We start from the raw sequence: 22,425 nt of genomic DNA on the forward strand, positions 1-22,425 counted from the left end.
GAGACCATGTGACCTTTATTCAATGATTGATTCATTTGAGGAAATCCAGAAAACCTGCATTGTTTGTGTGACCTTTGATGACAAGATGCCGAATTTTGGAGAAAACATTAACATGTTTTTTTTTCCCTTTAAAATGCGCAAGTCCCCTCCACAGAAAAGTGGCTCCCCTGCTAAGGCACGAGGCACGGAGAACCTCATTCCTCAGGGAGGTCACTGGTCTCTACTGAATTTTTAGACTATGTTGGTTTAGCCCTAAAAAAGTTTCCATTATGTGCAGAAAAGTGATGGATATAAAGACAGTACATTATAAATATATGTTTTCCTTCTATCTCTGGCACAAACAAGTGTGAAATGATCGGCTTACCGTGCAAGCAGCTGTCAGGTAACTAGTCCAAGTGTCAGTGAGCTGTGTGAGGTGAGGACAGGCCGGACCAGACACTACTACCTGAGTGTGCCATGTGTGCAGCACCTCACTCACCAGCTGACTGATGAGCTTATTGCGGTATTGCGATAGAGCGCTTCCAGGGAGCGCTCTCACTTGCCGGCTGTGCGGGGGGAGACTGTGGGTGGGCTGATCGTTAGTGTTATCGGCAGGCATGCAGGCTAGAACAGAGCGCCGGCCGGGACACGGGGAGCTAGGCGCTGCACGGACCTGGCTTGCTCAGTCACTAGCTATTTCACATCTCGCGCCATCTCGCGGTCCGACAGCCAATCAGGAGCCACCACTCCTGATTGGCTGATGAACCGTGAGATTTGAAATAGCCAGTGAGCAAGCCAGGTCCATGCAGCAGCCGTCTCCCCGTGTCCCACTCCCGACTCCTCACTCACACTGACTCACCTCTAGTCACTAGTGGCAGCGCGGTTCCCGGACATTGTATAGTCCGGGAACACCACCCCTCCGGACTCCGGACACCCGGCTTAATTACCGGACTGTCCGGAGTAATCCCGGACGGGTGGTAACCCTAGGCCACTACCAGCCTACACACACACACACACACACACACACACACACACACACACACAGTCACTGCCAGCGCTTATAGATACACCCAGGTCACCTACACACATATTGGTGTCAGTGGCAAGCTACAGTATACACACACACACACAGTACCAGATAGCTTGGAGGTAGGTAGAAATACTGTCATCCTGCACTAACCTGAGAACGGAGCACTCAGCAGCACTGCACTCCTGCTCCTCCCCCAGCCTGTCCTCCGAGCTGCTTCCTGTTCTAGCTCCCGGTCACTCCCCCTGTCACTGTCTTCAGCCTGCAGCTTCCACAATGCAGGCAGGGGTGAGGTGAAGACTCCGCAGCTGCTGCTGGTAAAGTCTCCCTGCCTGGAGGCTCTGTCTGCTGGGCGCCGTGGCAGCGCTGCCGCTGCTTACTGTGCACGCTAGTGCCAAGCTCCGCCCCCCATCGCGCCGGACTAGCGCATGCGCAGTCCGGATTTTGAAACTCGACTTTGAAATTCCGGGGGATCGGGAGGGCTTTGCGGGGGACCGGGGGACTGGGGCCTAAAGCGGGAGGCTCCCGCAAAATGCGGGAGCATCGGCAAGTATGCCCTAGCAGCAGCAGTCAGGAGCCTCCAGCAGCATGCATGGGGGCCAAGCATATTAAAATGGCCGCCCAAGCTGCGTTTTAGCTGGGGAAGCACCTGGTCACTGGGAGCAAACCCCGCTGTACGCTCCCCACCCGGTTAGCTCCGAGTAGGGATCGTGACGCAAGCTGCATCACTCTGGGACAGAGGTCTCAGGAGCCGGGGACCCTGGCGCAAACCGCAAGCAGTGGCGATGGGGTCCCCCCGGCAGCTTCTATGGCGCGCTTTTCAGAAAAAAGACGCGCTGTTTACACCGCCCATTGCCCGGACTCCCCTGCTAGCGGGGAGCCGGGATATACATACCCTGCCTGCTGGCCGGTGGCGGTGAGGCTGTGCGGACTGAGGCGCGGCCGCATGCAGCGGCGTCCAGTCACTCTGGGACGGCGGTCCCAGGAGCCGGGGACCCCCGCGCAGACCGCGAGCAGTGGCGCTGGGGTCCCCCCGGCAGCTCCCGCGACGCAGACAGGCAGTCGGCAGAAGCTGCCTGTCTGTCCTCAATGTTAAAAGGTGTAAAAACAAACATAAATGAAATAAAAATTTCTATTTGCCCTAAGAGGACAAAACTGTTGCACCCAGCTCCCCGGGCACATTCTAAGACTGCCTGGGATGGGGAAGTAGAGGGGAGGAGTCAGCCACACTTGTAAATTTCTTAAAGTGCCCATGCTCCTAGTGGTCGCCCTCTATTCCCCACTGTAACTCCAGTGCCACCTAGTGGATGAAGGAGAAAACTCTTCACTACTGTATAACCGCAGCTCACCGTTACCAATTCTAAACAGTCTCTTGTTACAGTACATCTTCAGTTGTGACACCTGTCAGTATCACACTGACCCCAGGGGTTAATAAACTGCTTTCTGTTCTACCCTGATACTAGTAAATCCCCTAAACTCCAATACTACTCTAAAACAAACAGTCATATTTATTGTGGGTTTTATTACTGTTTTAATTCAGCTCATCCTGGAAAAGGATTTGTGGCATTGAGAAAACCTCTGCGAGTATTTATAACAGTGTCTTGAGAATAAAACATTAATCTGGTCATGTAATTATAAAAATATGGTCAAAATAATAGGCAAAATCAGTGCTGGTGGCTGCCAATCGTAAAATATGTGATAACAGAAGTGAATCACTTGCCTCACCACATAATTACTTTTAAGTACGATATAAACAATCAACTAAATATATATTTTTTTGGCATTTTTCAATAAAGAAACTTTTAGCCTAGTGCTGCTGTGAAAAAAATTCGGATACTCTCTCTAGGTCTGTGGGTCCCAACCTCGGTCCTCAGGACCCCCCAACAGTCTGCGTTTTCCAGGTCACCCGGCAGGTGCACTCATTATTCACTGACACATTTTAAAAGATCACAGGTGGAGCAAAGTATTTCACCTGTGATCCTGCATGGAGGCCTGGAAAATGTACACTGTTGGGGAGTCCTGATGACCGAGGTTGAGAACCACTGCTCTTGGGTGTTGGGATTTAAAAAAAGTTTGGGAACCACTGTCCTACGCCATACTAGAAAGATGTACCGAAAAAGTTACTTGCAGCCAATCAAGCAGGTCTGAATCACCCTCTACATTTAGTTTTCTGTACTGTTGCTGGAAGTCTGCATACTTTTATTCAGGCAATGTATGGTTCTATCTATATGATGCTTTGAAATAAAAATCATTCTTTCAAAAAAAAAAACCTTTCAAAAATTCTATAGACTTAATGTTCTATAGAAATATCTCACAAGAAGCATTTAGGCATAGACACGCCCATAGGTTTATTTATTTATTAACAGTTTCTTATATAGCGCACACATATTTCACAGCGCTTTACAGAGAATACTTGAACATTCACATCAGTCCCTGCCCCAGTGGAGCTTACAATCTAATCCCTACCACACACACACACATTCCAGGGTTAATTTTGTTGGAAGCCAATTAACCTACCAGTATATTTTTGGATTGTGGGAGGAAACTGGAGTACCAGGAGGAAACCCACGCAAGTATGGGGAGAATATACAAACTCCACACAGTTAGAGCCATGGTGGGAATCGAACCCATTACCTCAGTGCTGTGAGGCAGTAATGCTAACCATTACACCATCCGTACTGCTCCATGTGGAGTTAGACATGCCCTTTGGGCACTGTGTGACACGCCCCTTACAAAGGCGCTTGGCGCATCCTACTGTAATTTTCCTGACTGTAGTTTTCAATTGGAGGGAAGTATGTTGTAACCACAAAGAAAAGTGATCTACATCAGATTCATAGACTAGTTAATAGTACCCCTTTTATACCAAAAACGCCAGGTCGCATCTGGGTTTTTGATCCCTGCTTCAATCCGGGTGTGACCCTGCGTTTGCACCCTTTTACACCACTGTCGCATCCCCCCTGCCGCTTGGAGATTATGTCATCACCGATCGCCGCCGCCAGGACCCGGAATGCTGCGCTGGGGGCAAGCCCAGCACTAAGGTAATCTGCTGGGCTGCCCCCAGCCCCCGTCCACCCCTTGTCCGGGAGGTGAATGGATGCCGCTCACAGGCATCCATTCACCTCCTCTGCTACTGCTGTCTGCAGGGTATAGCAGACAGCAGTGCAGGCTGCCTGTGACCCCCCCCCCCCCCCAACCTGCGGACACTGCACCGCGCCCCCCCCGGGGTGGCCCTTTGGGACCGCACCCGACTCGGCTGAAATGATGCGGAGGGGTTACAATGCCTTTTGTTATATTTATTGTGGCACAAACACTCTGGGAAACTGTATATAGGAAAGTAGTGTATGGCGGCGGATGCTGGGAGTAGTAGTATAAGAACTGATAGTGTTAGCAATATGGTCGTATCGTTCATTAGACCCCACCTACTGTATGTGACTGCCAAAACTGGCTTATGCTCTAGAGCAGGCATGTACAACCTGCGGCCTTCTAGCTCCTGTGAAACTACACATCCCAGCATGCCTTGCCATAGTTTTAGCACTCGCTAATAGCAAAACTATGGCAAGGCATGATGGGACTTGTAGTTTCGCAACAGCCGGAGGGCCGCAGGTTGGACATGACTGTCCTAGAACAGTGGTTCCCAACCCTGGTCCTCAAGTACCCCCAACAGTGCACATTTTCCAGGTCTCCACACAGAATCACAAGTGATATAATTAGCTCCACCTGTGGATCTTTTAAAATGTGTCTGAATAATGAGTGCACCTGCTGGGTGACCTGGAAAACGTGCACTGTTGGGGGTACTTGAGGACCACGGTTGGGAACCACTGCCCTAGAATGTCATGTGCATGATCTAGGGATCCATCGTCTTGGACAGAGATAAAAGAAGAAGATTAAGAAGCATTTAGAGCAGTTTCTGTTGTTTTACAGCTGCGCTAGCATAATGCCGGGAGATGATTGCTTGGTTCTTTGTCAATATCCTCTCTGGGAGAAGCAACCGCAGGCCGCTTTCAGGGGGTGTGGCAGAACAGACTCAACATTAGACCCCGCCCCCAGCCAACTTATACTGTAATTTGGCTTCTAATTGTGGTTTTACCTAACATTTACTGACTACCGGTACTCTGACAAGGGAGCGAGCGCAAAGAAGCCCCGTGCAGGTTCGGTGGCTCATCGGGCATTTAGCAGTCGGGATTCCAATGTCGGTATAGTGACTGTCGGGGGGCATCCGGCTCTTGTTATCATCTTTGTGCTTAATTCAATCTTATCCTCATGTATGTAACCCGAGAATGGGAGGTTTATCAGCTGCATCATTATTTCTCTTTCCTCCACTAGGTGACACTGGAGAGTTACAGTGGGGAATAGAAGGGCGACCACAGGGAGCTTGGGCACTTTAGAATAAATTAACAGTGACTAACTCCTCCCCTTCTACTTCCTCTCCTAGGCAGTCTTAGCATGTGCCCTGCGGGAGCTGGGCGCATTGTTAGCTCACTCTTGGGCTTTTCTAATTTTTTCTTTATTTTTCTGGATTTTTAAGATCTACACAGGCAGATAGTCCCTGTCCCTATCTGCCTGCGACGAGGGCGCTGTTGAGGGACCGGTTGCAGCTGCTTGCAGCTTGCCTCCGGAACCTGGCTGACAGAACCACCGTTCCGGGGTCCCCGGCGCCGCTGCATGCAGCGCGCCTCGCGGACCGCAAGCCTCGGCGCGTACAGCAGCTACAGGGGTAAGTATGCCCCCGGGTCCCTGTTAGCAGGGAACCAGGTGGGATTGCTCTAAAAGCGCATCTCAGTACTTTGAGAGTACAGCGCGGCTCAGTTCTGTGAGAGTACAGCGCGGTAAAACAGGCAGGTAGCACCCTGCCCTACCTGCCTGCAAGGGGACCACAGTAACAGAGAATCCGGTCGCCGCTGCATGCAGCGTGCCTCGCGGACTTCCTTCAGCCACAAGCATGGCAGGGATACGTATACCCTGGCTCCCCACTAGCGGGGTAGCCAGGTAGATGCATTGGCGGTTTATCCAGCTGCAACTATAGCATAATAATAGAGTACAGTATTTTATTTTCTTTGTATACTCTATTATTATGCTATAGTTGCAGCTGGATACCAGCATTAAGATCTCCAAGGGATCCATTTGCACACTTTTGTACAGTTTGTCAGTAAGACCGCTATCCGGAGTGAAAACTTACATTCACTATCCATTTACCTAAGGGTATGTACATTCTCAGTATTGAAAAAGTAACTACTTAATTGTGTATATACTAAATTAGTAATATGGCCTTTCTCCACCACCTAGAAAGTTACCCCTGAGGAAGTCATTTTTTTTGACGAAACGCCTTGGGAGTTTTTTCCTGATTATATCGATTCGACCAACTGACTGCATACAAGCAAAAATGTTTTTACTTTGTTTTTAAATTAATTGTATTAAATACTGTTGTACAGTGACCAATCGATATATTTTCTTGATCCTTCTGGTGGTGGATCTCCATAAAATAGTGGCGCGTCTTCTATCTTTTTTCTTCTATTCCCCACTTCCCCTGCTAACAGGGGGGACTGACAGAGTGCTGCCCAATCTACTTTATCTAGCGCATTGAAAGGGTACCCCACTCTTTGTTCTATATATATATATATATATATATATATATCCGGAAGGGCCGTCACTCTGGACTGAAGTGAGCTGAGATGTGTAGCTTGCCCCGGTGCCAGCTTTCAGAGGGCAGCCACAATGAACTGCCCACAGAATACTATGACGAAATGAATGGGCACTCGAGGACTCACAAATGCTGGTGAAATCAAAAGGCCGTGTTTATTCCATAAGTGGTCTTACAGGCGTCAACGTTTCGGGGGCCGGACCCCCGTCGTCAGGACAAAATGCAGACAGGGTGAAGTACAGAATAAAGTGCAAGTGCATGGGTATTTATAAGACATGTTAACAAATAGGCGCTAACTTACCCCCTCCCTGTAGCCGTCCCCCACGAGCATCCACAGGCCGGTTTCCGGAGTACTGCGCACAGCAGTGACGTCACCACGTTCGGCGGCGTCCAGCTGACCGCGCGTCATCACGGTCGTCATCCCGCGGTGACGTGGGCGGGCTGGGAAAGAGATTGCAGCTCACATTAGCATGAATACAAGTATCATGCTACAGAAGTCATAAAGCAACAAAGGCATCCATACATACACAAAACTTCAGAGGATGCAAGTGAATAAAAAATGCAAAAAAACAAGTGGACATGACCATATTATGACTACATAGTGACATCTAGTGGCTAAAAATGAGAAGACATATATAATAAAAAACGAACATTTAAAAAGGATATACGTATAAAAAGATAACTGCGTGCGGCCCCGAATTGGAGCCGTACTGGGCAAAAGTCAAAGTGCATATGCTGGGTGAGGTGCAAACCCTATGGCGTGAGTGGTATAAATGCAGGGAGAAATACTGAGTCCCTGCTGGGTATCTATAATAAGCAAAAACAGCCCTGTGTGGGGTGATGCAGCCAGCATCACTGTATGCGCATAGCACCAGAAGCCAGAAATTGCAACAACAGAATGCCAGCATCTTGTATATTATATGTTATCCTGGTGTGTCACCTGGACACCGATAAGGCTGGGGGACTGGTGTCACACAGTGGGATGACAAGTACCTTTAACAAGGGGGAGAGAAAAGGAAGAAGGAAGACATGATTGTGTGTTAGTGGACCAAAATGGTTACAAAAAATTATGTAGGCCAAGTGTGTCATTAAGGCCTTTAGGGTGTAGTGTGTCCATTTTGTAAATCCACTTGGACTCAAGCTGCAGAAGCTGTTTGGAACGGTTGCCACCCCGTATGTGTACCGGCACGTGGTCTATGATCTTATATTTGATCATTGCCATGTTATGTTTGGCCTTGGCGAAATGCCTGGTCACTGGTTGCTCCCCTGAGCCAGAATGAAGGGCTGCCCGTATGGCACAATCGGTCTTGCCGATGTAATGTATTCCACATGGACAATAAATGATGTAGATAACAAATTTAGTCGTGCACGTGAGGGGCCATCTGATTTAAAAAAAATTTACCCGTATAGAGATGTGCAACTTCGGTGCAAGCTGTCACGAAGCTGCATGTTGTGCAGCCTAGGCACCGGTAACAGCCCATTCTGGTGGGTCTGATTTGTCTAGAAGGGGTGTCAAAATTTGTAATCTCGGTCTTGACCAATAGGTCCTTCAAGTTTGGGCCGCGCTTGTAGCTCGGCATCAGCTTGGTGTCTTTGAACACCGGTAGCTCGGGATCCGAACGCACAATTTCCCACCAGTTTTTTACTCTGCTGGTGGTTTCTCGGCTGGCAGAGCTAAAGTCATTAACCCATGGAATACATGGCTTTATGACTTTAGGTGTTGCACCTGTGATAAGAGTGATGCGCTCACACGCCAGAGCCCTGGCCTTGGCTTTAAGTAGGCCCTGTCTGGGGTAGCCTCTGTCCTCGAACTTTTGCTGCATGATGTCCAGTTGGTGATGGGTTTCAGAGTCGGTATCAGTGATCCTGCATACTCTCAAAAACTGAGTATGGGAGACTCTCCACCGTGTTGCGTGGGTGCGAGCTGTTGTGTCTAAGTATAGTATTGCGATCTGTCGGTTTGACATACAAAGAAGTGTGTGTAAATCCCAAAAATACAAATGTGTAAAAAATAGGCGTATTTCTGCCTACGAATCCATTTTGGTACATTTCCCCCGATGTATACATAGTATATATATACACGCTATACTGCTGTTCTGTTCTCAAAGACAACATGAAGCATATATATCACTTGTGGAGCCGATATTTATGGTACAACACGCCCCTGTAATTCTCACATTCATAGAGATCCCACAGCACATCTCCCCCATGTGTTAGAGCCTGACATCTCCGATTTACAAACATGATCATTAGCGATCAGTTTGACCATGTTATTATTGTATACAGAGATCCATATGTAACACACCCGTCCGGATCCCTGTGTTAACACCATACAATTGTCACGCTAGATGCGGTGACATCTTCTTCACATCACTTCTTAAACATTGCTCGGGCAGTAGTCCCGTGGCATCTGAAATTTACACTTCAAACTTGCACCATTTTTTAACATTGTTTTACTGTTTTAATGTAGGTTATTTATGTGCCATTTATGTGTTGTTATAGGCAGAAGCCAAACCCGGATCCTGGAGCGGAGGTTGTCATACAGAAGTGGGCGATACGGTGGGGTCACCATAGCAACCCATCTACAACAGAGGGGAGCGTGATGATGCAGTGAGGCTCCACCCACTGACATTCGCCCGCACCGGAAGCCGCACTGGACGCAACCGGGACGCTCCACGTACGGGAATGGTGAGTATGCACATGCTGTATGTATTTAAATGTTTGCTGTGTCACCCGCACGCGTTGTACACCTTGACAAAGGGGTATCCAGTCCCCGAAACGTCGGTCACCTCCAATAAACACATTGTTAAGCCCACGGAGTGCCGCTGCCTGCTTGGATAATTCCTTAGATAGATAGATACCAGAAAGAACCCCCACTGGGGGAATAAACAGCACTCACCAGTCTGTAGTTCAATGGAGGTACAACCAGGAGGTAATCCAAAGTTTATTTTCTGCAAGAGAGATCTTCTGACGTTTCGGTCCCCGCTGGTACCTTTATCAAGGCAGCCACTGCGTCAAATAGTCGCAACTTAAATCTGTGTGGGAAGGGGGATATATAGCCTTTGAGTATAAAGAAATATAAAAATATATGATACAGCCAGTACAGGATATGGCAGGTGAGCCAGTGACACGGACTATAGAGAGGTAGGGCAGGGGGATCAGAGGCGGTCCTGCAGCGATGCATAACCCACAACAGAGAGAGCCGGCACCGGGAAGGGTGATCCCTGGAGAGGACAAGGGCCTGTGCAGTGCTGTGAGCTGCTGACCTGTAAGGAGCGGAGGCTGCGCAGCTGTGAGACCAGGAATGGCGCCAGGAGAGCCAGGCTCCTCCAAGTCCCCTACTGCTGCCACCTGCCAGAGGGAAGGGAACCGCGCTGCCCCCACTAGCTGCCAACCACAGGAGGAGCCCCAAACCCGGAGAGAACAGAATGATGTGTGCTGCCGAGGTGTCCTACATAGTGCCTGCCTGTGGAGGAGCCGAGAGGGTGAAGACTAGAACCTCAAGGAAGAAGGTGCTGAGGGGGTAAATTACCTGGGAGCACACCCAGCCGGAGGATTCTCCTGAAGTTGCTCCGAAGAAGATAGAGGACGCAGCAAGTGGAGACCAAGGTGCGCAGGCACCGCGGAGGACACCCGCTCTCGAGGAACCAGGACTGGAGGACATGCAAAGGACCCCTAGCTGGAGACCTGTAGAAGCCCCCTCAGTGGTGCGGAGCTGCCCCTAGAGATGCCTGCCCGAAAGTAAGTTAAGAACACGATGTAACATCAAGGACAGGAGCTGCTCAGAGGACAGGTGACAGCCCAGCGGAGGAGAGGATAGAGGAGGATCCCCAGCCTGATAGGAGCCGGGGGTGGAAGCAGAGGCCGACCCAGAACAGCACAACAGGCGGAGCAGAGGACGACCCAGCACCTCCTGCTGCAGGAGCCGAGGACACGGGACACAAGGCAGACGTCAGGCTCATGGCAGATGCTGTGCGGCTGTGGTACAGGTATATGTGCGCTGTTGTGTGTTTATGCTGGGCGTTATGGGTAATAGAGGAGGTTTCTTTTTTAGGATGTCGGTATGTGGTAGACTCGCTAGTTATAGGATGTGTAGTATGCTAGGGTTTGTGGTTATAGTGGATGTATTTGTGTATGCAGGGCACCATTTGCGGATGTACTAAAAGGATGATCACAAAAAGGGATGATCGGGATGATTGCCTGCAGTTCCTATTCGCACCACTAGATGTCACAATTTTTTTTACTTCAACTGAGAATTTGTATGTTGGACACTGGTTGTGTATCCTGGACAGTCGGTAGAATAGGTAATCAGCGCTCAGTATCATTCTGTGGAGTTTTCGTAGCTTCTTAAAAGAAGCTGTAAGCGCTGCACAGGGAGGCCAGGCAGCGTCTCCCCTGTGCACAGTGAGCTGACAGGACGCGCTTCTGTCAGCTCCTGCTGTGCTAGCAGTGTGAGGATTCACTAATGAGAATCCTCACACTGTGCCTACCTAGCTAGTGTAAAAGTTAATAAAATAATAAAAACCCTAACTAACTCTACTCCTTCGGCTGCTCCGGCAGCCCTTTAGAATAGCACCCACTCCAGTGGGCACCTAACACAAACTGAGGAGTCTGGGATGCAGTAGGGGAGGAGCCTACCCTCCAAAAGCTTTAGGATAGGTGCCTGGCTCCTGCGGACCCTCCTACATCCCAATGTGAAGCTGTGTCACCAGGACCATTGAAAGAGAAAAGTATGTGCTGCACATACTTTTTGTACTTGCTTTTCATCGCATTGTATGCACAACGCATGTACAAGGATGAATGCGATGCGTGCTATTTAAGCTCAAAATGCACGCCCGCATCGAGACGTGTATGGGCACCTTAAGTCAGAGAGAACCTGAGAATTCTGACTGGGAAGTGCAATTAACAGGTCAGATGTGGACTACTGCTTTGAAGTTGGATATCTCCATTTCCCCAGGGCCGATTTTAAAAATTCTGGTATCCCTGGAAAAAGGGGATCCTCAGCTATCAGAGTATGGCCCTTATACACCTGGGGCCCCAGAGCAAGTGCCCATTAAGCCCATACGAAAAGACCGCCCTGGTCCCGGTTCGCTGACGTCATCCGGGGGCGATTATGCTGTGTACACACGGGGGCGATAGGGGCTGAAATAGCTGGGAATATGGTTGCTGAGCGACCATATTGCCAGTGATTGGAGTGTGCACCAGCGATAAATCGCCGGGTGCGCGCTCCCGTTTTCACAAAACGGGACACTGGGCAATATGATTGCTGATATGATTGCTAGCAATATATTGCCAGCGATCATATTGCCCCGTGTGTACGCACCTTTATTCCTAACAATTTTACTGCACCCGTCATCTTGAAACGTGCACATGTCCCTTTGTTGATGAATTTACAAGACTGCCTAATTAGAGCAATAATTGATATTTGCGTGGAGATTAATAACAGTATTACAGACACACATGCTATGACCGATAACACACACGTAACAGACTTATTTTAATTTTCGTTCTAATGCACTTTATTTCACATTTATCACTTTTCACTTATGTTTTTAATATTTCGCTGTCCTTAATAAATGATTCAATAAACATCATGTTTTAGCCAATTCTCTGTTTCTTGGGTCACTTTATTAATGTACCTATAACATTAATCAGAACATTAATATATGCTAACCTAGATTGCCCCTTGTAGGAATACTTTATCTTTCTTTGCTTCCAAGTCTAATACATATTCCTGGGTGCGCCTCCCCCATTACCAATTGATACTTAATATAGTAATGCAGGGGTGAGATAGCTATACCAATTACAGGCCGTTCGGATTGATAGCCTCTATCTATTAACCTGTATCAGCGATATCAGATGGTCGACAGTCATCAGGTCGACATACTGCAAAGTCGACATGGGTCTAGGTCGACAGGTCATTAGGTCAACATGGTCTAGGTCGACTGGGTTTTTCACTGGATTTTTGGGGTTTTTTTTGAGCCGACATGTGCCGACAGGCGGAATTTCATGCCCTACCATCCACTAGGGCAGGCGTTCCCAACCACGGTCCTCAAGGAACACCAACAGTGCAGGTTTTAGTGATATCCAGGCTTCAGCACAGATGGATTAATCCAAATCACAGGTACTAATTAAGACACCTGTGCTCAAGCCTGGATATCATTAAAACCTGTACTGTTGGTGTGCCTTGAGGACCGTGGTTGGGAACGCCTGCACTAGGGTGTGGTGGGAGAATAACATAGAGTGCCAAGCACAGCCAGACATGCGAGGGGATGCGGTGCACTTAATCCTGTGTCCATGTTGACTGTGTCGGCATTCGGGTAAAAAAAAAAGTACAAAACCCTATGTTGAGCTAGACCATTTTGACCTAATGCTTTTTTGGACCAAATGACCTGTTGACCTTGACCCATGTCGACCTTGCAGTATGTTGACCTAATGACTGTCGACAATCTTTAGGTCGACCATATGATCCTTACCTGTTTCAGCAAGGGGTGTGAGGCCAATTTCTCTCTTTCTCTCCAGGGAATGGAGAAATATCTGTGTTTAGAGCCAGACTAGAATCACGTCTGCCCGCAGACAATAGATCGGGTATCATTTTTTTTTTTTTTTTTTATGTATGTTTGACAAAGGCCATACACTTCACTGGAGGCGAAGATCCGCAGACGAAGGCCAGAGCATACAGCTAATTGCTGCCGATCCTACTATTAAAAAAGAAAAAGGAATGTATTGTATACACAGAACATCGAACATGCCTTCCAACTTTTACCAATAGATCAGTGGGACCTGCATGCAGCTGGCCCTGGAAAGGGGCGGGGCTATGTGCAACGGGGGCGGGACCGGACATCGAGGCCCCGGGTTTTCCATCCTCTTTGCCAGCGTACCCAGCCCCGTCTCTCCTTGCTGCGCACGGCACCTATCCAGCAATCACCGGCTGCTCCACAAAGCAGAGCAGCCATGATCACCTCCCCTCAAGGGACATCAGGGCAGGCTCCAAATAGCGGGACCATACCACTGTAATCAGGACAGTTGGGAGGAATGCTATAAATACATTATCATGTAGCGCCTATTATTCCTGTTGTCCGACTCTACCTGTATGACTACATGTGAAGGAAAACACAGAGGCTGCTTCTTTTGCCCAACGTTTGGGAATTTATGATATTTTAGTTTTCGGAACTTGTCTCCTGTCCTACATAACAGTTTATAGACGCTGTGACCAGGGGTGAGGGTCATTAAGTCGACAGCAATTAGATCTTTTGGTCGGCAGTGAAAAGGTCTACATATAAAAAAGATCGACCTGGTTTAAATTGACGCTGAAAACGGTCAACACAATCCAAAAGGCTGCATGAAAAAGGTCAACACAGGAATAGGTCGACATGAGTTATTAAAGAAAATTGTGTATGTGGAAATCTGCTGACACGGGCACTGTATAAGTGTACAGCGACACGGACACACAGCTCCAATTTCTATTCACTTTTTTCTTAATGCACTTTTTTAATTTTAACCTATTTTGCTGTTTTGTGCCAATGAATAAACTGTATATTTAGAACAATTGGTCTGTACACAGACTCCGTCCTGCCCCCACTTAAAGTTATTCCTCCTGGTTATATATGGTGGCTAATTATTAATATTATGTAGTTTGAGCAGAAAATATTGTGGTATCAGTGGATGAGTCAAAAACTCAGGCTGCTCCCGGATCCGAAGGCGCTACACCCCACGCCCCTGAAACAGCAGACACTGGAGGAGGATTCGAACCCGTGGTGGCTCAGCCTGAGTGGCTGTCCCAGATGCTGAACTAACGGTACACGCCACTGTACCAGCCACTCATACACGGACTGTTCGTGTATCTCGTAGCTACAATGCAGTGACGTCATTCACGCTGTGCCGCACCATCGCCACCTATTGGCAGCTGCTGGAACTACACCTGGCACATGATGCATCGTCATCACTGCTGCTCCCCCTGCATGAGCACTCTGCCGGCTGTTCTGATGGAGGCAGTCACTGACTGGGACGCCATGCCCCTGCGTAGAAGAAGCGGCTGGTAAGTGCACATGTGCAGAACACCCCCTGAGCATTGAGCAACCTGTGGGTGAGGACTGGAGCTCAGTCTGTATGTTGGTCATGTATGTGACTCCCACAGGGCTGCTGCATGGTGCTCCTGGGGATATCTATGTGTATGGGCATACCAGTGTATCCTCAGCAGCGCTACTCTATGGCTCAGGTTGTAATATCTCAGCCCCAGTGCTGTCTGCATTATTATACACTGTAAATTATCTATCTGCTTTCCCAAAGTGTGACACAGGTGTATATAGACCAGATTATAATCTATGGGAAGCCTCTGTGTGTATACCATATGTTCTCTCTCTGCTGCAGTAGCTATGCGCGCTTTGCTATGTTCTATGATAATAAACACATGTGAGTGTAATGGTAAATATGTGCCCGGCATGCCAATGTGGTGAGATACAGGTGAGCCAAACCGTACAGGCTAGCAAACTGCACGTAGCCATTAGTGCAGATGTAGGATAACTGGGCATACTCTATATAGGCTGGGATCACTGCTGCGTTCAGGTGACACCAAGTACATGTCACCCGCCGGGATTGCTTGCTGGATGGTTATACAGGGATTATTGTCACATTAGTTATACTGTAGTCTAAAGTGTATACTGTATTATCTACCATCCTAATGGGGCATACACACAGGGGGCGGGATGTACTAAAGGGAAAATGTGATAAAACGGGGGTTTTACCGCATTTTCCTTTGTACCATTACCCGTCCGCCCCATCTCCGCCTGGCAGGGTATCTCCACCTCTGGGTGGCGATACCCTATAGATGCCTATGGGCTTCTATCGCCGCCCGCCGTCCTTGCGACCCATCCTCCATCGATCAACTCCTCCCTCAGCAGGTGTCACAGCCGGGAGGACATCCGGCTGTAGGGAGGAGGAGGAGAGGCAGGGGGACACTGACAGCCGCCAGGATGTGACGGAGACCCCCGCACACCACATTACAGGTATCGCGGGGGTCTCCGTCACCGCAACCCGATGCTAGCCGCATATGTTAGTACATATGCGGTAGCATCGCGGCGGCTGGCGATTTACATTAATACATCCCGCCCAGGGGGATATGAGGCTTATTTCTAAGTGATCTGACTAGATCGCTTAGAAATGAAAAAAGGATCACTCCACGTGTATACCCTCTGGTGATGACGATTGCGCGGTCCCGCGCGTCGCTGTTGCTTGACTAGATTTACACTGCATCCAGTTATAAATCTAGTCATTGCCAATGTTCTCACACCAGAGAACACTGGCCGTGACAGATTGTTCAGTACACAATGCTGAGCCATCTGTGCTTAACTGCAAACTTAGCACAGAGGCTCACTTGCACTGTGTGTGCACAGCTTTAGGGATGGACGTCTTTGCAATTGATGACAATAGTGCAACTGCCCATTGATTGTGGCACACTATGCAATGGATGACCATCAATGTTTTTACCTATTGATGGTGATCCATTTTCTTTGACTGATTGGATTGTGGGCCAATCAAAACATGTAGGCGGTGCTTCATGAGTGTTGGGGCAGAGCTATGCTGGTGGTAAGGGTTGCTGGTCTTACTGTACTGCATATTAAAATAATAATAATAAAAAATATATATATAATTTATGTAAGGTGCTAAACAACATATAATGGTGATTCAATTGTTTTGTGCACCCGTAGCTCTTGCCTAATGTAGTGGGAGCTAAAGAATTGTTCGCAGCACTTGCCCTGGTCTTGTTGGCTGCATTTTTGCGCCCTAAATAAACTAGATGCAGCTTATTGCCCTACTGTGCGCGAAGGGTGCGAGGAGAAATCCAGGTGACGTGCAGCCTGGGAGTCGGGTCACCAAACAATTGACTTTGATTTTAAAGCTCGTTTGTCACTGAGCGCCCTTTAGCTGTTTTGAAACTACACATCCCAGCATGCCTTGCCATAGTTTTAGTATTCCCTAATAGCAGAACTGTGGCAAGGCATGATGGGACTTGCAGTTTCACAACAGCTGGCGGGCCATAGTTTGGACATGATTGGTGTATTGGGTTCGTTAGCTGTTCACTAGCCTTTTGCACAAACCACTTTGGCACATATGGAGATGTAATCTCTTTATTAGTCTTTTTATTAGTCTTGCACTCTACTATTACATATAATGCATGCCTTGACACCGTTTCACCGTTCGTGACACCCAAAATGTCATTAAAATATTTGTTCCAACCAGATTGTTGCTCGGAAAATGTCCAAACTTTTTTTATTTCTTTACATTTTTGAAATACACAAAAAAGGGATTTTTGTAAGAACTTACCGTTCGAATCCCTTTCTCTGATATGGTCCTGGTGACACAGCTCAACACTGGGATGTAGGAGGGTCCGAAGGAGCCAGGCACCTATCCTAAATCTTTTAGAGGGTAGGCTCCTCCCCTACTGCATCCCGGACTCTTCAGTTCAATCTTTCAAAGCCACTGGAATACATTAACTCAGTACAAACGCCTGCACATATTATATGCACATTTTTTAACAATAATTGTTACTTTAACCAATTAAACATGAACATCATGAACACTGGCATACTTACTGAGCGTAAGGGAGGGATCGCTGTGTCACCAGGACCATATCAGAGAAAGGGATTCGAACGGTAAGTTCTTACAAAAATCCCTTTTTCTCTTTCAATGGTCCTGGTGACACAGCTCAACACTGGGACGTTCCAGAGCCGGTCCTTTGTGTGGGTACGCTCAGGTCTGCAGCTCTCATCACTGCTCGCCCGAATGATGCGTCCTCCGACGCGAACTCATGGAACCTATAGAATTTGGCAAAGGTATGAACAGATGACCAAGTGGCAGCCCTGCAAACCTGCTCAGCTGTTGCCCCATGTCGAACCGCCCAAGAGGTGGTAACTGACCTGGTGGTATGCGCATTTATCCTTGCCGGAACAGGCCTTCCAACTTTAGTGTATGCAAAAGCTATCACAGAGCGCAACCACCTAGCAATGGTCTGCTTAGATGCCGGCCAACCAATCTTGTGTATGTCATACAACACTAACAAGGTGTCAGTCTTTCTGACACTCTTAACTCTGTCCACATAAATGCGTAATGCACGCACAACATCCAAATTCCTCAATTTGTCCCTTTTTCTAGAACCCTCTGGGGGTTGAAACACAGGTAGAACTATCTCCTGGTTTAGATGGAAAGCAGAGACTACTTTTGGTAAAAACTGAGGTACCGTCCGAAGAACTGCCCTATCCTCATGAAATATCAAGAAAGGAGACTTGCATGACAATGCTCCTAACTCTGACACCCTCTTCGCTGATGCCACTGCCAACAAGAATACCAGCTTCCATGTGAGAAACTTAAGGTCCGCCGACCTTAATGGTTCAAAAGGTGCCTTCTGAGGCGAGAGAGAGAGAGAGGGTGAGGCGAGAGAGAGAGAGAGAGAGGGTGAGGCGAGAGAGAGAGAGAGGGTGAGGCGAGAGAGAGAGAGAGGGTGAGGCGAGAGAGAGAGAGAGAGAGAGAGAGAGAGGGGGGTGAGGCGAGAGAGAGAGGGTGAGGCGAGAGAGAGAGAGAGGGGTGAGGCGAGAGAGAGAGTGGAGAGAGAGGGTGGGAGAGAGAGGAGAGAGAGAGAGGGTGGAGAGAGAGAGAGAGAGAGAGGGTGGAGAGAGAGAGAGGGTGGAGAGAGAGAGAGAGAGAGAGAGGGTGGAGAGAGAGAGAGAGAGGGTGGAGAGAGAGAAAGAGAAAAGGAGAGGGGGTGTGGAGGAGGGGAAGTGAAGGAGAGGAGGGGGGAGTGGAGGAGCAGAGAAGGGGAGGGGTGCGGAGTATAGGAGGTGAGCAGGAGGGAAGCGAGAGGAGGAGGGGAAGCAGAAGAGGAAGGGGAGCTGAGGAGTGAGAGGAAAGAAGAAAGGAAAGTAGGGGAGGGGGTGAGGAGTATTGGAAGCAAAAGAAAGGAGGGGGAAAAAGGAAAGGAGGAGGGGGAAAAAGGAAAGGAGGAGGGGGAGCGGAGGAGGTGGTTGGGGAGCTGAGGAGGAGGGGAGAACAGAGAGCAGGAGCAGACAGAAGAGGGGGAGAGGAGGAGGAGAGGAGGCATGGAGGAGGTGCAGAGAAGGGAGCGCAGTGCAAAGCTGGTGCTGGGTACCTCCTGTGACAATCAGCAGCGATGGTAGCGATGATTTTGCTGCCCTTGCTCCTGGGCAGACTGGGTCTGCTGCACTTTCTCTTCTTCTGTGCTAGTCATCTCTTCCTGCTCCATCTCCCCGGCGCTGGGTCTTCTCTTCCTGTACCCCAGCACAGGTTCACTGGCAGTCAGAGAGAGAAAAGTGTGGGGAAATTGGTGAGGAGAGCAAAAGAGGGGAAAGGGAGAGCTGGGGAGAGGAGGAGGGGAAGGAGGAGAGGAGGAGAGGGATCAGAGAAGAAGGAGCAAAGGAGTGGAAGAGGGGGGATCCGAGAAGGAGCAAAGGAGTGGAGGAGGAGAGAAGCGGACATGTAGAGAAGTAGCACAGAAGGCACTGTGTACCTCTTGTCATTGGTGCTGCATGGTACATGATCAGCAGCGATTGAAATGCTCCTCCTCCTCCGACGAAAAGTGGTGGGGAGGAGAGAGAGAAGGGGAGCAGAGAAGAGGAGGAGGGGCAAAAGAGAGGAGGAGGGAGAGGAGTAAGAGGAGGGGGAGCAGAGTAGAGGAGAAGGGAGAGCAGGAGAAGAGGAGAGGGGTGAGGAGGAGGTAAAGTGCAGGAGAAGAGGGGAGGGGGAGCGGAAGAGAGGGGAGCGGAGAAGTGAGAGGAAGGGGAGGGGGTGCGGAGGAGATGAGGTGAGCAGGAGGGAAGCAAAGGAGAGGAGGAGGAGGGGTAGTGGAGGAGGGAAAGAGATGTGGTAGCTGAGGAGAAGAGGAGCGGAGACAAGGAGAAGGGAAAGCAGGGGAGGGGTGAAGAGGATTGGAAGCAGAAGAAAGGAGGGAAGCAGAGGAAAGGAGGAGCAGGAGGAGAGGAGGAGCGGAGGAAGGGAAGCTGAAGAGAGGTTGTGGGGGAGGAGAGGGGGAGGAGAGGAGAAGGGAGCGGAGGATGGAGAGTAGATGAGGAGAGGTGGGGGAGCTAAGGGAAGGAGTAGGAGGAGTGGAGGAAGGATAGGAGAACGGAGAGCATGAGGAGAAGGGAGAGCAAGAGCAGAGAGGGAAAGTGAAGGAGAGGAGGAGGGGGAGCATAGGAGAGGGGGGAGAGGTGAAAGCAGAGAAGGGAGAGCAGGAGAGGGGGTGAGGAGAAGGGGAAGTGAAGGGGAGGGGGCTGAGGAGGTGTGGAGAAGGAGCAGACGTGCGGAGAATGGAGAGCAGTATATGCAGGCGCTGTGTACCTATTGTAATCGGTGCTGCATGCTACATGATCAGCAGTGATGGAATTCCGGGTTTTCTGCCCCTGCTGCACTCCCTCCCCTTCGGTGCTAGTCATCTCTTCCTGCTCCATCTCCCCATCGTTAGGTCTTCTTTTCCTTCACCCCAGCATAGGGTCACTGGGGGGGGGAGGGAGGAAAGAGAGAGAGAGAGAGAGAGAGAGAGGGAGAGAGAAAGAAAGAGGGAGAGAAGAGAGAGAGGGGGGGGGGGGGGGGGAGGAGAGAGGGAGAGAGAGAGAGAGAGAGAGAGGGGGAGAGAGAGGGGGGAGAGAGAGAGGGGGGAGAGAGAGAGGGGGAGAGAGAGAGGGGAGAGAGAGAGGGGGAGAGAGAGGGGGGGGGAGAGAGAGGGGGGGAGAGAGAGAGGGGGAGAGAGAGAGAGGGGAGAGGGGAGAGAGGGGGAGAGGGGGAGAGAGGGGAGAGAGAGAGAAGGGGAGAGAGAGGGAGAGAGAGAGAGGGGGAGAGAGAGAGGGGGAGAGAGAGGGGGGGAGAGAGAGAGAGGGGGAGAGAGAGAGGGGGAGAGAGAGAGGGGGAGAGAGGGGGGGGGAGAGAGAGAGAGTGAGTTGTGGGGAAATTGGTGAGGAGGAGAGAGATAGAGGGGAAAGAGAGAACAGGGGAGAGGAGGGGGATAAGGGAAGAAGGAGCGGAGGAGTGGAAGAGGAGAGGGGGCAAAGGAGCGGAAGAGGAGAGGGAGCAGAATAGAGGAAGCGGAGGAGGAGGGGAAGCAGAGGAGAGGAGGGGGGATCGGAGGATGGAGAGTAGATGAGAAGGTGGTGGGGGAGCTGAGGAAAGGAGGAGGAGAGAAGAAGGGAGAGCAGGAGCAGAGGAGGGAAAGTGAAGGAGAGGAGAAGGGGGAGCAGAGGAGAGGGGGTGAGGAGGATGGGAAGTGGAGGAGAGGAGGTGGAGTGAGGAGGTGTGGAGAAGGAGCGGACATGTGGAGAAGGAGCGGAGAAGGAGAGCAGTATACATAGGTGCTATGTACCTCTTGTCATCGATGATTCATTCTACATGATCAGCAGTGATGGAAACACCATGTTTTCGGCCCCTGCTCATGGGTCTTCTGAACTCTTTTTTCCCCAGTGCTAGTCATCTCCTCCTGCTCCAACTCCATGGCGCCGAGTCTTCTCTTCCTGCACCCCAGCACGGGTCACCGGCAGTCTGAAGAGAGATAGAGGAAGTGTGGGGAAATTGGTGAGGAGGAGAGAGAGATAGAGGGGAAAGAGAGAGCAGGGGAGAGGAAGATAGGGGTTGTGGAGAGGTGGAAGTGGGAGGAAGGAGGGGGATCAGAGAAGAAGGAGCTGAGGAGGAGTGGAGGTGAGGAGGAGGGGGGGGCAGAGGAGGATGGGGAGCAGAGTAGAGGAAGAGTTAGAAGGGAGAGCAGAAGAGCAGTGGAGGGGGAGAGGGGGTGCGGAGGAGGGAAGCATAGGAAAGGAGGAGGGAAGCAGAGGAGGGGAATCGGAAGAGAAGGAGGTGGTAAGGGAGCGAGGATTCAGTATGAAATCCCGACGCCTGGAATCCCGGCGTTCAAAATCCCGACAAGGGGGGGGGCGTGGATCGTCCCCCCTTGCGGGCTCGCTGCGCTTGCCACGGTGGTAAGGGAGCGAATATATACACACATATACGTATACACACACACAGATGGCGCCATCAATTTTATTTTAAACAAACAAAATAACAGAAGAGGGGACATTATGGTGTTACCGTGTACCTATAACATATTTAAAAAGTATGCCTTAACCCAGTGGTGTCAAAGTCACGGCCCTACAGCTGTTGTGGAAGTACACATCCCTACATGCCCTGCCACAGATTTTATATAATGGATCGCTAAAATCTGTGGTAGGGCATGCTGGGAAGTGTAGTTTCACAACAGCTGGAGGGCCATGAGTTTGACACCACTGCTAAACCCTTAATGCCCATTACATGTAATCACAACCCACCACCTAGCATCATGCCACACCTCTTCCCTTAGCCCAAAGCAGATTAATCTTGCACCTCCTCTCCCCTCCCTCGCTCCCCCCCCCCCCCCAAGACATACTCTTCGCCAGTCGTGACCGAAGAGTGCACTCACATAGAATCGGTCGCAGGTGGGGGTACTGCAGCATCTGTCGGATAGGGCACCTCTCTCCTCCTCAGCGTCGTTCCCAGCAGCGTTGGGCTGTGTTCTCTGCCCCAGCGCCCTGGGGGCGGAGTTGGGCAGCTGTCTCCCCGCCTGTATCCTTCCCGTCTATGTTGGGCGGTGTCCTGAGCAACGTCCTGGGGGGTCCTCAGTGGCAGCAAGGTTTTAGTAGCATCCTGAAGGGGAGGGAAGAGGAGGAAAACATCCATATTTAAAAAAAAAATGCTGGTCTACAACAGTATGTAAAAATAGCGGCATAGTGAGTTTAGGAGAATCCTGTTC

At 49.9% G+C, this 22,425-nt stretch overlaps 1 long non-coding RNA gene across 4 annotated transcripts in view; it reads right to left on the minus strand.

Moving 5' to 3' along the window:
- Window positions 1-22,143, minus strand: part of LOC146053366 (uncharacterized) — a 187,446-nt gene extending 165,303 nt beyond the window's left edge. For 3 of the 4 annotated variants that reach the window (XR_014467745.1, XR_014467746.1, XR_014467741.1), the window contains exon 1: window positions 21,010-21,167. This is a non-coding gene — a long non-coding RNA (uncharacterized LOC146053366). Of the gene's footprint in view, window positions 1-21,009; window positions 21,168-22,095 lie in introns of those variants that run through there. The other variant, XR_014467744.1, reaches the window with a different exon arrangement.
- Window positions 22,144-22,425: the final 282 nt, after the last annotated feature.

This window comes from Crinia signifera, unplaced genomic scaffold (genome assembly GCF_055691185.1).
Source record: "Crinia signifera unplaced genomic scaffold, ASM5569118v1 HAP2_SCAFFOLD_161, whole genome shotgun sequence".
Lineage (NCBI taxonomy): Eukaryota > Metazoa > Chordata > Amphibia > Anura > Myobatrachidae > Crinia > Crinia signifera.